General features: G+C 48.5%; 1 long non-coding RNA gene across 1 annotated transcript; it reads right to left on the bottom strand.

Annotated features, from left to right (window-relative positions):
* Positions 1–805: 805 nt before the first annotated feature.
* LOC134736696 (uncharacterized) lies at positions 806–2,152 on the bottom strand. The gene is made up of 2 exons (XR_010120949.1): positions 1,510–2,152; positions 806–1,236 (listed from the first exon to the last, which is right to left on the bottom strand). It is a non-coding gene; the product is annotated as an uncharacterized lncRNA (long non-coding RNA).
* Positions 2,153–14,798: the final 12,646 nt, after the last annotated feature.

Below are 14,798 nucleotides of genomic sequence, written 5' to 3'. Positions count from 1 at the left end.
ATTAAGTTATTGAAAGAATGAGGCCAAGCACAGTGGTTCATGCCTGTAATCCCAGCACTTTAGGAGGCTGAGGCAGGCAGATCTCTTGATCCCAGGAGTTGGGATATCAGCCTGGGCAACGTGGTGAAACCCCATCTCTACCAAAAAATACACAAATTAGCTGGGTGTGATGGTGCGTGCCTGTAGTCCAGCTACTAGGGAGGCTGAGGTGGGAGAATCACTTGAGCTCAGGAGGCGGAGGTTGCAGTGAGCTACAGTGGTGCCACTGTACTCCAGCCTGGATGACAGAGACCCTGTCTAAAAAAAAGAAAGAAAGAAAGAAAGAAAAAAGCATGAAGGGATTAATCACAGTACTAAGGATTTTTCTGAGGTCACATCCAGGCTCAGTGGGGCAGAGCACTGAGAAATGAGCCTGTGCTGTCATACGTAGGATGTGGGGAGGGCTGGCGCACCAGCACCTGAGAACCCTGACTTCCATATTATCCCTAACGGGGGGGACAGGCAAGGGCTTTCCCCCATCAGCACCCAGCGACGCCCTAGCATCTGTCCATTCACAGGTAGGAGTCTTCAGGAGGGGAAGCAGGTAAGGCACAGGCAGGGCCCAGGTGGAGACTGGTTTTGTGTCTGGAGTTTGTTCCTTCTGGTGGGTTCCTGGCCTCGCTGACTTCAAGAATGGAGCCGCAGACCTTCGCAGCGAGTGTCACAGCCCTTACAGATGGCACGGACCCAAACAGTGAGCAGCAGCAAGACTTAATATGAAGAGCAAAAGAATAGATATTACAGAACACGCAAGGGGACCCAAGCATGTTGCCTCTGCTGGCTGGGGGGTGGCCAGCTTTTATTCCCTTATCTGTCCCCGCCTCTGTCCTCCTGATTGGTCCATTTTACAGAGTGCTGATTGGTCCATTTTACAGAGTTCTGATTGGTCCATTTTACAAACCTCTAGTTACACAGCACCTATTGGTGCGTTTTTACGGAGCACTGATTGGTGCATGTTACAAACTATAGCTAGCTACAGAGCACCCATTGGTGCGTTTTACAATCCTCCTGTAAGACATAAAAGTTCTCCAAGTTGCGACCGGTCCCAGGAGTCCAGCTGGCTTCACCTCTCAGTTTCGTGTTCTACTCCAATACCATCTGTACACCTTCATGCGGGGATTAGGGATTTGACAGGTGAACAGGTTACTCAATAGCGTTCAGAGTTCAGAAACCAAGACTCTACCTGCTTCCCACAGCCTGCGTTCATGGGAAAGAGGCAAGAGAATAAAACCAGCCTCAGCTATATCGAATTCTTTCCTTCCCCTCCCAAGTCATTAACAAAGACTGACACTGTAGTATTTATCAAAAAATCTTGTTCCCTAAGTGGTGATACAGAATAATTATCTCAGCATGCAATCAGCTCACCGATCTTCTTCAAAGCAATTTGTGGCAAGGATATGCATTTTTTAAATAGATTAAATTTTCAAGAGCTTGCCTCTGAAACCTGGTCAGAATGTATTTGCAACTCACCTGGTGAGATGATGCATATCTTGAAGCTGGAATTCTCTTTCGTTAGGTCTTGCTTAATTGAATCAAGCAAAGTCATTTTGGGATCGTCCCAAAAGAAAACCTTTTATCTCAAGGCAAATGTGTTTTAACAAGGCCTTAAGGTAAATAAAAGCCAGGTTTCCATTCACCAAAGCTCTCTGCTCCTCCTTTCAAAAAGCCTACCACTCTACTTCATTTGTTTTTCTTTTAAGTGAGGAAGTTGCTTATAGAGTTAACTGTTGCCAGTGAAAGCAACAAGTTGCCTCTCCCCTCCTCCCCGCCTTTACGGTTAAGAAACACCTTGTTTCCCTCCCTCCCTTCCTTCTTTTAAAATAAATAATTTATGCATAGCTGGAGCGTGCATGCAATGCTCAGGCGTGGTCTTGGTATAGCCAATAGCGTCATATTCAGCTCTGTTTAATTCCCACTGTCTTGGGTCTAGAATTTAGGCTTTTGAGAAATTTTTATTGAATTAATGAAAGCTCAAAGACCACGATTCTGCATTCCCCCAAATCCTGGAGTGCAGTAGGAGCCCATGCGGGGCTTGGGACGGGCCCTTTGCCTCAGCAGCCAGAACAGCCTCTGCATCCGTGACCACCTCCCCGCCCCCCATCCCCCCCATCCCCTAGTGATATCCTTCTAGCGCAGGCTCGGTCTCTGGAGGCGGGGTGGGGCCGGGATTCCGCAGCTGTAACCAACTCCCCTGCTGGGGGCATGGGGCTGGTCCCTGGGGCGCACTCCGGCCTTAGAGAAGTTGTGACAGATAATTGACGTGATCAGGAGGGGCGTCCAGGCAGACCTCATGTGACTTCTAAAACCAACCCACAAATCTGAAACGTCGCTTGCGTGGTCAGCCGCCTGCCCGGCACCCGGTGAACAGTTTCTCCCGGACTCTCTGCATCTAGCGCCAAAGAATCTAAGATTCTTTGTCTAGAAAAGTGCCCTTGTCTTCCCTGGCACCGTTCGCGGTGGGTTTCCTTTCCTTCCAGCCCAAATCAGAGGCGGTCGCAGCAGCCGTTCCTCGACTCCGTCAGCATCCGCATTGCCATTTCCCCGTCCTGAGCTGTTGCTCATATCAAATGTCACTCGGGGATGACTAAGAGCCGATGTTGATTAGGACCCTTCAGCGTTACCGTAAAGGAGCTCGTGCAAACTTAGACCCCAGTCATCTGACGGTCACGTGGGCGGGCGTCGCGGCCCAGGCTCCCGCCTCCTCCATCCTCCGTGATTCGGGCATGACACGGTCCTCCGCGAAGGGCAGGCGTTACATAAACACGGCGAGCTCACACCGTGCAGCGGGGAGCAGCGCGAACGCTCGACCCGGACACCTCCCTTCCAGCTCCCGGCCCGTAGGCGGGGCCGCTCCCGAGGCACAAGGAGGCCTGCGCGGCGCCCGAGGTGTGTGGATCCCAAAACAGGACCCCAGGAGTTTCTCACACCCAGGACTGGCCCCTAGTTGTCAATCCAGAACAGGCATCCTCCGTCCTAGATCCAGCCTGTATTTCACAGAAAGCGTTTCCTCCCGCATCCCCAAAGCCGGCAGGGGTGGGGCGGAGAGAGGAGGCCCGGGGAGACTGACTATTATATAAACTTGTAATTGGCTCCGGCTCCTGCAGCTCGGGCACTGCAGGACGTTTCCAACCAGATGGGTTGTGAGGCCCGGCGGCTTCCTCCTCCTTCCCTCTCCCCCTCCGCGCCCGTCCCCTGGCCAGCCAAGCCCCACCCTTCTGCCTTCCCAAGGCTACCAGAATTTCCCTGTCTTTGCAGTCCTCCCCTGCACAGGAGATGGCACCCAGAACAGAAATGCATGATGATTTGAAAATAGTATTCCATTGTTAAACGAATGTATTCCCAGTCGGCTAGTCCTGGCTCCAGCTGACTCTTAGAATCAATCACCTCAGTAACTCAAGTGTTCCAAGCTGGGAATTAGTCATCTCAGACCCGCATTCTCAAATGAGCTGTTGGTAGGGGGGTTGTCAAAACTCAGAGCGCTGAACCCGACTCCCAGAGTTATTTTCGATCACTCTAGATTGGGCCCCAGAAATGTGTATTTCTTTCTTTCTTTTTAGAGGCAGAGTCTCCTTCTGTCGCCCAGGCCGGAGTCCAGTGGTGGAGTCATGGCTCACTGCAGCCTCCACCTCCTGGGCTCAAGCCATCCTCCTGCCTCGGCCTCCTTCATTATAGACATGAGCCACCACGCCCAGCGAGGAAAGTGCATTTCTACAAGTTATCAATGATGCTGATGCTGTGGAACCACTAGTATACACAGGGGCAGGGTGGTGGTTTATATATTTTTCCTTCCGTTAAAAAGGTTTGCAAAACAAATAGTGTGACAGAATGTCAGGAAGACCAGCCTCCTCTCAGGGATTCTCTGGCAGTTTAGAAGTGAGAGGTGACAGCATGCTGGCAGCCCTCACAGCCCTTGCTCGCTCTGGGCACCTCCTCGGCCTTGGCGCCCACTCTGGCCACACTTGAGGAGCCCTTCAGCCCGCCGCTGCACTGTGGGAGCCCCTTTCTGGGCTGGCCAAGGCCGGAGCCGGCTCCCTCAGCTTGCGGGGAGGTTTGGATGGACAGGCGGGGGCGGGAACCGGGGCTGCGCGCGGTGCTTGCGGGCCAGCGCGAGTTCCGGGTGGGCGTGGGCTCGGCGGGCTCCACACTCGGAGCTGCCGGCCGGCCCCACCGGCCCCGGGCAGTGAGGTGCTTAGCACCTGAGCCAGCAGCTGCTGTGCTCGACTTCTCACTGGGCCTTAGCTGCCTCCCCACAGGGCAGGGCTCCGGACCTGCAGCCCGCCATGCCTGAGCCTCTCCCCCACCCCGCCCTGCCCTGGGGTCCCTCGCGGCCCGAGCCTCCCTGACAAGTGCCGCCCTCTGCTCCATGGCGCCCAGTCCCATCGACCACCCTAGGGCTGAGGAGTACGGGTGCAGGGCACGGGACTGGCAGGCAGCTCCACCTGCAGCCTTGGTGCAGGATCCACTCAGTGAAGGCAGCTGGGCTCCTGAGTCTGGTGGTGACTTGGAGAACGTTTATGTCTAACTAAGGGATTGTAAATACACCAATCGGCACTCTGTATCTAGCTCAAGGTTTGTAAACACACCAATCAGCACCCTGTGTTTAGCTCAGGGTTTGTGAATGCACCAATCAACACTCTGTATCTAGCTACTCTGGTAGGGACTTGGAGAACCTTTGTGTGGATACTCTGTGTCTAGCTAATCTACTGGGGGACGTGGATAACTTTTGTGTCTAGCTCAGCAATTGTAAATGCACCAATCAGCACCCTGTCAAAATGGACCAATCAGCTCTCTGTAAAATGGACCAATCGGCTCTCTGTAAAATGGAGCAATCAGCAGGATGTGGGTGGGGCCAGATAAGAGAATAAACGCAGGCTGCCTGAGCCGGCAGTGGCAACCGTTCGGTTCTCGTTCCACAACGTGGGGGCTTTGGTCTTTCGCTCTTTGCAATAAATGTTGCTGCTGCCCACTCTTTGGGTCCACACTGCCTATATGAGCTGTAACACTCACCGCGAAGGTCTGTAGTTTCACTCCTGAAGCCGGTGAGACCGCGAACCCACCAGGAGGAAGAAACAACTCCAGACGCGCCGCCTAAAGAGCTGTAACACTCACCGCGAAGGTCTGCAGCTTCACTCCTGAGCCAGCTTAGACCACGAACCCACCAGCAGGAAGAAACTCCGCACGCATCCGAATGTCAGAAGGAGCAAACTCCGGACACGCCACCTTTAAGAACTGTAACACTCACGGCGAGGGTCCGCGGCTTCATTCTTGAAGTCAGTGAGACCAAGAACCCACCAATTCCAGATACAGAAGCACACTTTTACAAACAACAAACATGTTTATTATAAACTGTAACATCTATTCCTGTGCAGGATGAAACAACTCTGCAGGAGCACCTCAAATGAGCAACCAAGGCTAGCTCACTCCAGCAACTTGAAATTGAGCATTTTATAGCAGCAGGTGACGTCAGAGACTGGCCAAGCAAAAACCTCATCTAATAGGTGAGAAACAAATGAAGGGCAGCAAGGTCGGTAGATTTGTGTGGTGAACTGGGAAGGCTGACATCCAGGTAAGCAGGTGAACTCCCTGGATAGGGTCAGACCCCAGCCTCCACCATTAGCTAGCTCTGTAACCACCTTTTCTCTGTTTCCTAATCTGTGAAATGGGATCGAAGTCTATTTTGCTGCAATGTTGTGAAAATTATATAGGATGTATAACAGAAAACCACAATTCAGATCAGATTTCCATGTGTGTCATAGTATTGCTATTATTAATAGTCAGAGCCACTGTGCTCATTATCAGGACTCCTGATTTCTCATCCGGATTGATTTTTTTTTTCACTGCCCTAATGAGTAGGGAATGTTTCTTTAAAAATATATACCCATGGCACTTATGGCTCAAGCTTCTCCAGTGAGAAGCATTTGCTCCTAATTAGTCCGAATAGATACAGTGTGTTGGACTTTGTTACTTCCATCAGGCTCATAAACAACCACAATCACAGCCCAAGAACCAGGAGGATTCAAGACGCCACTTTAGAGTTTCTGTGAAATGCATACCCTGAATGGCATGACTCAGTCTTTCTTGGTATTTATGAGACGGAGTTTCGCTCTGTCGACCAGGCTGGAGTGCAGTGGCGCAATCTTGGCTCACTGCAACCTCCGCCTTCTGGATTCAAAGCAGTTCTCCCTGCATCAGCCTCCCAAGTAGCTGGGATTACAGGCACCCACCACCACGCCCGGCTACTTTTTGTAGTTTTAGTAGAGACAGAGTTTCGCCATGTTGGCCAGGCTGGTCTTGAACTACTGACCTCAGGTGATCCGCCCGCCTCGGCCTCCCAAAGTGCTGGGATTACAGGCATGAGCCACCGCGCCTGGCCTCTCCTGGTTTCCAAAACTGGTGTTTTCAAATGTCACAGGCCAGGGACAGATGTTGTATACGTTATTACTGCTGCCCCTGAGGGCAAATACCCTGAAAACTAAAGAATCTTTGAAACTTCAGTCTAGAGTTTAATATTGCCCCCTCTGAGCTCCTAAACAGGCGATATTAGTGCTGAAACTGCTTCCTCTGTATTTTCAGGAAACAGGCTGTTACTATACCTTTGCAGCCTCTCTCGTCAACCCCTCTGAGAGATCCCTGCAGCTGGGAGAGTCCCAGGAGAGAAAGGGATGGGGGAGGAAGGGAAAGCAATGGAAGGATCCGGGTGGGTAAACTGGAAATATAGAACCTCCTGGTGTGGCACTGAGCACCATTGTGGGTGCTTGAGCACGTGGGTACGTGGCATTCACATTCCCACAAGAAATGAGATGCTAAATTGTTAATGGCCTCCCAGGGGTTTAGTTCCCTGCTGCTATGCCTTCCATGATTTCATCAGAGTTTAGGCGCATTAAAATACCACAATTTAGGCCCACATGTGAGGCATTCACTCATGCTCCTGACATTGATGCTGAAATCCTGCAAGGAAGAAAAACCTCTTTTCGTTGTAATCCAATTGCAATTATCAGTGTCAACGGACAATTCCAAGTAGGATCCTTCTTACTCTAAGAAGCAGTGATATCTGTGGTTTTTAAGTTGTAGTGATACACAGAACAAGTTCGGCCTGTTGCTTTTAATTCTCAGAATTTGTGTCTTTTCCACATTAATTTGTTTTCCATCTCTCCAACCTAATTCAGCCTTCAGTTTTATTTCATAATTGCTCATAACATTTTTAATCCCCACCCCCCCCATCTTTGATCCAAATGGTCTTTAAGATTTTGAATTTCTACTGTGATTCCCGTAACTCTTTGGATTATGAAACCCCAGGCATGGTTTTTAAATCCAATCAAGCATACTGAGATGTGCGTGTCTAATGTGTCTTCAGGTAGGTGGCATCTGTAACTAGGTAGAAATCTATTTTAAATCAATATACTTACTAGTCTGCACATTTATTCTGGGTTTTTTCAAGTTGTTGTCATAGAGCAGTCACTTATTTTGTCTTTTCATCTTCTTGATATTTTCCTTCTGGGTCGGTAAATTTTTAGTATGTCCTTAGGTACTGTAAGAGAAAGATTTTGATTTATCCAACCTTTTACAAATTCAAGAGCATGGCTCATGTTTCTTGAGATTGCAAGTGAGATTTTGATTGTTTCTCTGACAATTATTGATGTATGTAATATATCCAGACCTGTCATTTACAGATCCCTCCTCGGAGGCGGAGTTGATATAAAATTGAAAAAATTGCTCACTTGGTGCCCTTTCAAAGTTGCAGTGTGATTGTTCCTCTTGGGTTAATGCTTGGGTGTTAAACACATTTCCTTATCCAGCAAACACACTGAGAACGCATTGTGCCAGCCCCGATTCCTGGTGCTGGGCATACAGAGGGAAGCAGAGGGAAGTCAGAGAAGGGCCTTTTCTGTGGGAATCCGGTGATGGTGGCAAAATATGGACAGATTTTATCCTTAATGGAGCATGATAGGAAGAAGGGCCAGGGGCCATGGAAGCCAGAGGAGGGACATCTGAACTGCCTCTGGAAAGCCAGAATGGCTTCCCAGGGCAAGCAACACCTCGGCTGAGCATTACAGGAAAAACAAGAGTTAGGCAGACAGAAGAGGCCAATCAGTTTAAATGGTGCTTGAGGCCAGGTGTAGTGGCGCATGCCTGTAATCCCAGCACTTTGGGAGACTGAGGCAGGCAGATCACTTGAGGCCAGGAGTCCAAGGCCAGCCTGGCCAACATGGTGAAACCCTTGTCTCTAAACACACACACAAATATATGTAAAAATTAGCCGGGTGTGGTGGCGCATGCCTGTAATCCTAGCTGTTCAGGAGGCTGAGGCATGAGAATCACTTGAACCTGGGAGATGGAGGTTGCAGTGAGCCAAGATTGCACCACTGTACTCCAGCCTGGGCAACAGAGTAAGACTCTGTCTCAAAAAAAAAAAAAGTGCTTGAAAGCGCTCTTTATGTAAGTTAAGATCTTGTTTGTTTACAGATAGCCAAGACCTAAATGAATAATTGCTGAAACAAGGTAGAAGCTAATATCTTTCACATATAAAGACCAGACGTGACATTGAGGCTCTCTGGTGTCAGCAACATAAGGTCCTGCTATCTTGTTGCACTGCCATGTGTGGCTCCATCTCCACGTCACCTCTTGGTCTAAGATGGTTGCAGGAGCTCCAGCTGCAACAGCCTCATTCCAGGCAGCATAAACACAGAAGGGAAGGAAGAGAGGCCCTTGCCTTTTAAGGAGGCCTTTTGATGTGCCATACTTTCCTCATTGACCAAAACACATCACATTGTTCTTCATAGCTGCAAGGAAGACTAGGGTATGAGGTCTTTGACTGCATGGCAAGGTGTCCAGGTATTGTAGAAGTCAGTGTCTTTACTAAAGAAGAAGGGGAACTACTGGGAAGCGATCAACTGTCTCTGCCCTTAGTGATGGAGTGTGGGGAGAAGGCTACCTGAGCAAGGGAGAGAAGGAAAGCTTATCTTGTTTCACAGAATAGATAAGTAAATCAATTTGGTTTAGAGTTTGGTTTGCCAAGCGATAAGGCTGGGAAAATAAACAGATGCTGGGTTGTGGGAGGCCTTGTAAACTGTGCCCTGCTGGGGAGCTGGAGTTCTATCCTGAAGACCAGGGCGAGCGGTTAAAGGAGTTTTATCACTGAGGTGGAGGGAAAGGCACTGGGAGGTGAGAGCAGGCCCATCATTAGGAGGCACTCACAGCCTTTCAAAAGAAACTATGACAGCCTGAACTAGGTGGTGAAATCAGGGATGGGGAGATGTGAGCAGATTCCAGAGATATTAGAGAGGCAGAACTGGTCAGAAGTAGGTGAGATGTAGGTGACACATAGGTGTAGAGAGATTAATGATGGCAGACACTCAGGCATCTGGGTGGATGTGACACCATCCATTGAGATAACAGGGATTCTGGAGAAGGTGGGTGGAGAAAGTGAGCGTGGTTTCAGCACTGTATCTACACATACAGATTGGGTTGATCCATTTTTTAGCAGCTTTGATGAGGTATAATTTACGTACCATAAAATACACCCATTTTAAGTGTACAGTTGGATAAGTTTTAGTAACATACAGTTGTGCAACCCTCACCATTACCCAGTGTTGGAAGACTTCCACTGTCCCAGAAAGCTCCACTGTGCCCGTTTACAGCCAAGTTCCTCCCACCCTGAGCTCCAAGGAATCACTGATTTGATTTCTGTCAGGTCCACCCTTCAAAGTGTAAATTCAATAAAAAGACAAGTGCAGGGAAGGTGTGGGGGGTTGTGGAGAGTCATGATCCCCCAGGACAGTGTACAAGAATCATCCAGGAGGCGTTTTCAGACTGCATATCTGTCCCACGCGCCCTCAAGAGTTGAGTTCCCTTCATCTCCCCCACCCCGCAGAGTAAGCCATTGTTAGAGTCCTGGATAAGAAGTATTCTTCAAGCTTGCTGGCCTGGCACAGTGGCTCAGCACTTTGGGAGGCCGGGGCAGGTGGGTGGATCACTTGAGGTCAGGAGTTCAGACCAGCCTGGCTAACATGGTGAAACCCCATCTCTACCAAAAATACAAAAATTAGCCGAACATGGTGGCAGGCGCCTGTAATCCCATCTACTCGGGAGGCTGAGGCAGGAGAATTGCTGGAACCTGGGAAGCAGAGGTTGCAGTGAGCCAAGATCGTGCTACTGCACTCCAGCCTGGGCGACAGAGCAAGACTCTGTCTGAGGAAAAAAAAAAAAAAAGTATTCAAGTTTGTTGGGGCAGATAATGATAGAGAACCTATAAGCGTGTTTTTTTGGTTTTTTGTTTTTTTCTTTTTTTTTTTTTTTTTTTTTGAGACGGGGTCTTGCTTTGTCTCCCAGGCGGGAGTGCAATGGCGCGATCTCGACCTCGGCTCACTGCAAGCTCCGCCTCCCGGGTTCACGCCATTCTCCTGCCTCAGCCTCCCGAGTAGCTGGGACTACAGGCGCCTGCCAACACGTCCGGCTAATTTTTTGTATTTTTAGTAGAGATGGGGTTTCACTGTGTTAGCCAGGATGGTCTCGATCTCCTGACCTCGTGATCCACCCGCCTCGGCCTCCCAAAGTGCTGGGATTACAGGCTTGAGCCACCGCGCCCGGCCTGTTTTTTGTTTTTTTTGAGATGGAGTCTCGCTCTCGTTGCCCAAGTTGGAGTGTAATGGCACGATCTCAGCTCACCACAACTTCCGCCACCCAGGTTCAAATGATTCTCCTGCCTCAGCCTCCCGAGTAGCTGGGATTACAGGCATGTGCTATCATGCCCGGCTAATTTTTGTAGTTTTTTGTTTGTTTGTTTGTTTCTTTTAGCAGAGACAGGGTTTCTCCATGTTAGTCAAGCTGGTCTCAAACTCCCGACCTCAGGTGATCCGCCTGCCTCGGCCTCCCAAAGTGCTGGGATTACAGTCTTGAGCTACCACGCCCGGCCGTGTGTTGGTTTTTAATAACTAGCTTGATAGATACTGTTTTACTCTGTTGTTTTGAACTAGACATTGACACTCCTAGAATAGAGCTCAGATTTCTGTTATGTCCCAAATACCAGATGAGATGGTGCTCAAAAGCACACACTATATGACATGGCACTTTTTGAGGAAGTCTCCTTGATTCCCCGCAGAAAGTATCTCCATATTATCAATTGCACTCCTTGAATGAAGTTTTTCAAATGCAATTCAGCAATTTACAAATCCAAAGGGTGCCCCAGCCTCACTTGATACTATAACCATCTTTTTTGGCTGTGAATAATTCCACATGTAAACACAGATGGAGGATTCTTTTTTAGTGGCAATGCAACTCTGTTGAGTGGTTTGAGGACACGCTGGTTTGAATGTCCCTGGTTTTCTTCAGGAAGACTGTTCCATCAGGGACACCTGTTCTTAGTACTTGACTTTGAACCAATTACAAATATCTGAAGGCTCTCAGACTCCATTTCAATTATCTCTATCTTTAGTAATATCAAGATTTCTTAATTAGTTGCTAAAACCATCAATACCGTGAAGCTTAAGATTGCTGTTTTACAGACGAGTATTACATAGGCACTTTTTCCTCTGCTCTCTTGTCTCAATGCATGAAGGATTGATTCAAAGTGGCTTTTGGGTGGAGACGGTAGTTCTAACAGGTTTCCATTGCCCAAAAGGACTTTTCTACTGTCTCACCCTCCCTTGCATAGGTAGGCAAAGTGAAAATATTAAGCACCATACAACCCAAAGCTTTAAAAATCATCTTATCAAATACTCTTCAAATTCAACTTTCTTTCTAGCTGGCAGTACTGGGGTGTCGTAAGTCTTTGAAATCAATGCACAACTTCTCCAGGAAAAAAATGGCAAAGAGAGGTTACCAGGCATTTCTTCATCCTACACATATTTTTTGAGCATCTACTATGTGCTAGGCTGTGTTCTAAGCACATGGGATACAGCACTGAACAAGACAAGAAAGGTTTCTGCTTCCTGTGGTGGACATTCTGGTGGGACAAGAAACAAACAATAAGCAGGATGATGTCAAGGTAGTAAAGCAGACAGACTGCTGGTAAGTGATGTGAGGAGAGTCATGAGAGAGGCCTTTAGAGGAGGTGGAATTTACACTGCATCCCAGATAGAGAAGGGAGTAGCTGAGGTCGGGAGGACCATTCCAGACAGAGGGCCTGGGAGAGGAGAGGGCTTGGCATGCTCAAGGTGTTTCCGGGAGGCTGGAGGTCTGCAGAAGAATGACTAGGGTGGGAGGAGACTGGTGTGTAATGGGGGGGACCACAGGGCACCATTCAGATAAGCTGGCCTGTAGCCCACAGCAAGACATTTGGATTCTATGGTAAGGGCCATGGAAAGTCACTGGAGGAGGGGCCTTAAGCAGGCTAGAGGCATGGCACACTTGGCTGGGTAGGAAGATTACTCTGACTGTGGAGTAAAGGCTGGACTGTAGGTGGGGGAAGAGGAGGCAGGGAGACAGGTTAGGAAGCCATTACATAATGGAGGTGAGAGATGATTATGGCTCTGAATTGGATATGGTGTGGCAGGCAGAGGGAAGGGGTGGGATGGGGCATATTTTGGAGTTGGAGCGCTGGGCTGAGATGACATGGTAGGTAAGGAAAGAGAGGAGTCAAACATGGCGACAAGGCTATTGGCCAGATGACAAGATGGCAGGGGTGCTGTTTACCAGGGTGGGGAGGAGAGTGTGGGGGTATGGAGAGTTCTGTTTTGCACATGTTAAGTCTGAGATGTCTAGTCATTCATTCATTCAACTCTCCTAGAATGTACATTCTGTTTCAAACACCAAGCACTCTCACTGGAATCATAAAGTTAAACAAGCGAGAGCCCCTGCCTTCTAGGCGTTCCTTGACTACTAGAGGACGTGGACCTGCAGTAAGAGGGCTGCGATGGTCATAACAGAGGGGTGTCAATGGACCAGCCATGCCTACCTGAAGCAGGGCTTAGGGATACTTAGGAGATGGGAGCTCTCTGAGCTGGGTCTTGGGGGTGAGGCCAGTAGCCAAGTTTTCCCATAAGGGAGATTTCCTTTGGGCACTGGAGATGGTGGCTGTTGGGCCATAATCATCCAGCCCCAGAAGGGAGGACCTTACAGAGCAGCAGTCAAACCACAGTGACTGTGGACCAAATTGAAATAGTTACACATACCAGATAGCATTGATTAAAAAAAAAAAATACCAATATACTACACTACATTGGCCAAAAATAATAATTTTGAAAAGGAAAACGTATATTCTTTATTTTTTTATTTTTAGACAGGGTCTTACTCTGTCACCCAGGCTGGAGTGTAGTGGTGCTATCATAGCTTACTGCAAACTTGGTCTCCTGGGCTCAAGCGATCCTTCTGCCTCAGCCTCCTGAGTAGCTGAGACTACAGGTGCGTGCCACCATGGCCAGCTAATTTTTTTTTTTTTTTTTTTTTTTTTTTGGTAGAGACAGGGTTTCTCTATGTTGCCCAGGCTGGTCTCGAACTCCTGAGCTCAAGCGATCCTCCTGCCTTAGCCTGCCAAAGTGCTGGGATTATAGGCATGAGCTACCGCATCCAGCCAGAAAAGGTATTTTTCTATGTCTGGAGGTGTCTCTCCATGTAGGGGGATGTAGAGAAGTTAAGGAACTTGCCCAAGGTCACTTAGGTAATAAGTGCCCAGCCAGAATTTTATCCCAGTAGGTCTGGCTCCAATGCCCAGTCTTGCCCCTGTCCCTGTATGTGCCATCATGGGATGACTAGCTGGTGAAAATTAGGACATTTCACAGCAGTGCATTCAGCGTGATCATGATCCTTTTTATGTTTATGGGGGCACTTCATCACAAATATATATTCACATATATATTCTGTGCACAGAAGTTTTCTTTTTTTTTAATTTTTTCTTTTTTTTTTTTTTTTTTTGAGACAGAGTCTTGCTCTGTTGCCCAGGCTGGAATGCAATGGCGTGATCTCGGCTCACTGTAAGCTCCACCTCCCAGGTTCACACCATTCTCCTGCCTCAGCCTCTGGAGTAGCTGGGACTACAGGTGCCCGCCACCACGTCCGGCTAATTTTTTGTATTTTTAGTAGTGACAGGGTTTCACTGTGGTCTCGATCTCCTGACCTTGTGATCTGCCCACCTCGGCCTCCCAAAGTGCTGGGATTACAGGCATGAGCCACCACACTCAGCCAGAATTTTTCTATTAGGGTTTTTTTTTTTTTTTTTTTAACTTAAAGGTTACATTTGGGGAGTAGGAATGAGGTTAGAGGAAAAGGAAGCTTTAAATGTTGTATGTTTCTGCTGCTTGGATTTTTTTAAGTGAGAATGTATTAATTTGTCATTAAAATCATAAATTCAGGTCATCCAGGCAGGGCCAGGCCAGCATCCATTTCCACCTGGCTGACCACCCATTCCACCTTTGTGGAGTTCTTAGGATCCTGGGTCATTTTCCATCTGGCTGTTGCCCAAGACAGCATACTTCGGGGCATACTTGGGTAGCAAGGACCCTCACGTTGGAGGCTTATCTTTTGTAAATTTAGTTCCTGAACCTTCTTTCTTTCACCTCACACCAATCTCTATTGCCCTCACCTTGGAGCCTGAGGTCTAGAGAGAGGTCGTAGAATTCTTTCATTGTCGCCCTGGGAGGAACTTTCTCTATTGTATTCCCCCGAGGGATTGCGATACAAGCCAGCAACCTTTTAGGAATCGGAACCCTAGATACTAGACAACCTGGAATAACTGGAGGGTACAGACAGACCAAGCGGGGTACCTCCGGCAGCAATAAAGGGGAAAAGGGATGACTGGGGTTCAGACATTTCTATATTATTTACCT

This window comes from Symphalangus syndactylus, chromosome 5, assembly GCF_028878055.3.
Source record: "Symphalangus syndactylus isolate Jambi chromosome 5, NHGRI_mSymSyn1-v2.1_pri, whole genome shotgun sequence".
In the NCBI taxonomy this organism is placed as follows: domain Eukaryota; kingdom Metazoa; phylum Chordata; class Mammalia; order Primates; family Hylobatidae; genus Symphalangus; species Symphalangus syndactylus.
The sequence above is the reverse complement of the archived record's forward strand: the minus strand, read 5'-3'. Positions and strand labels throughout refer to the sequence as shown.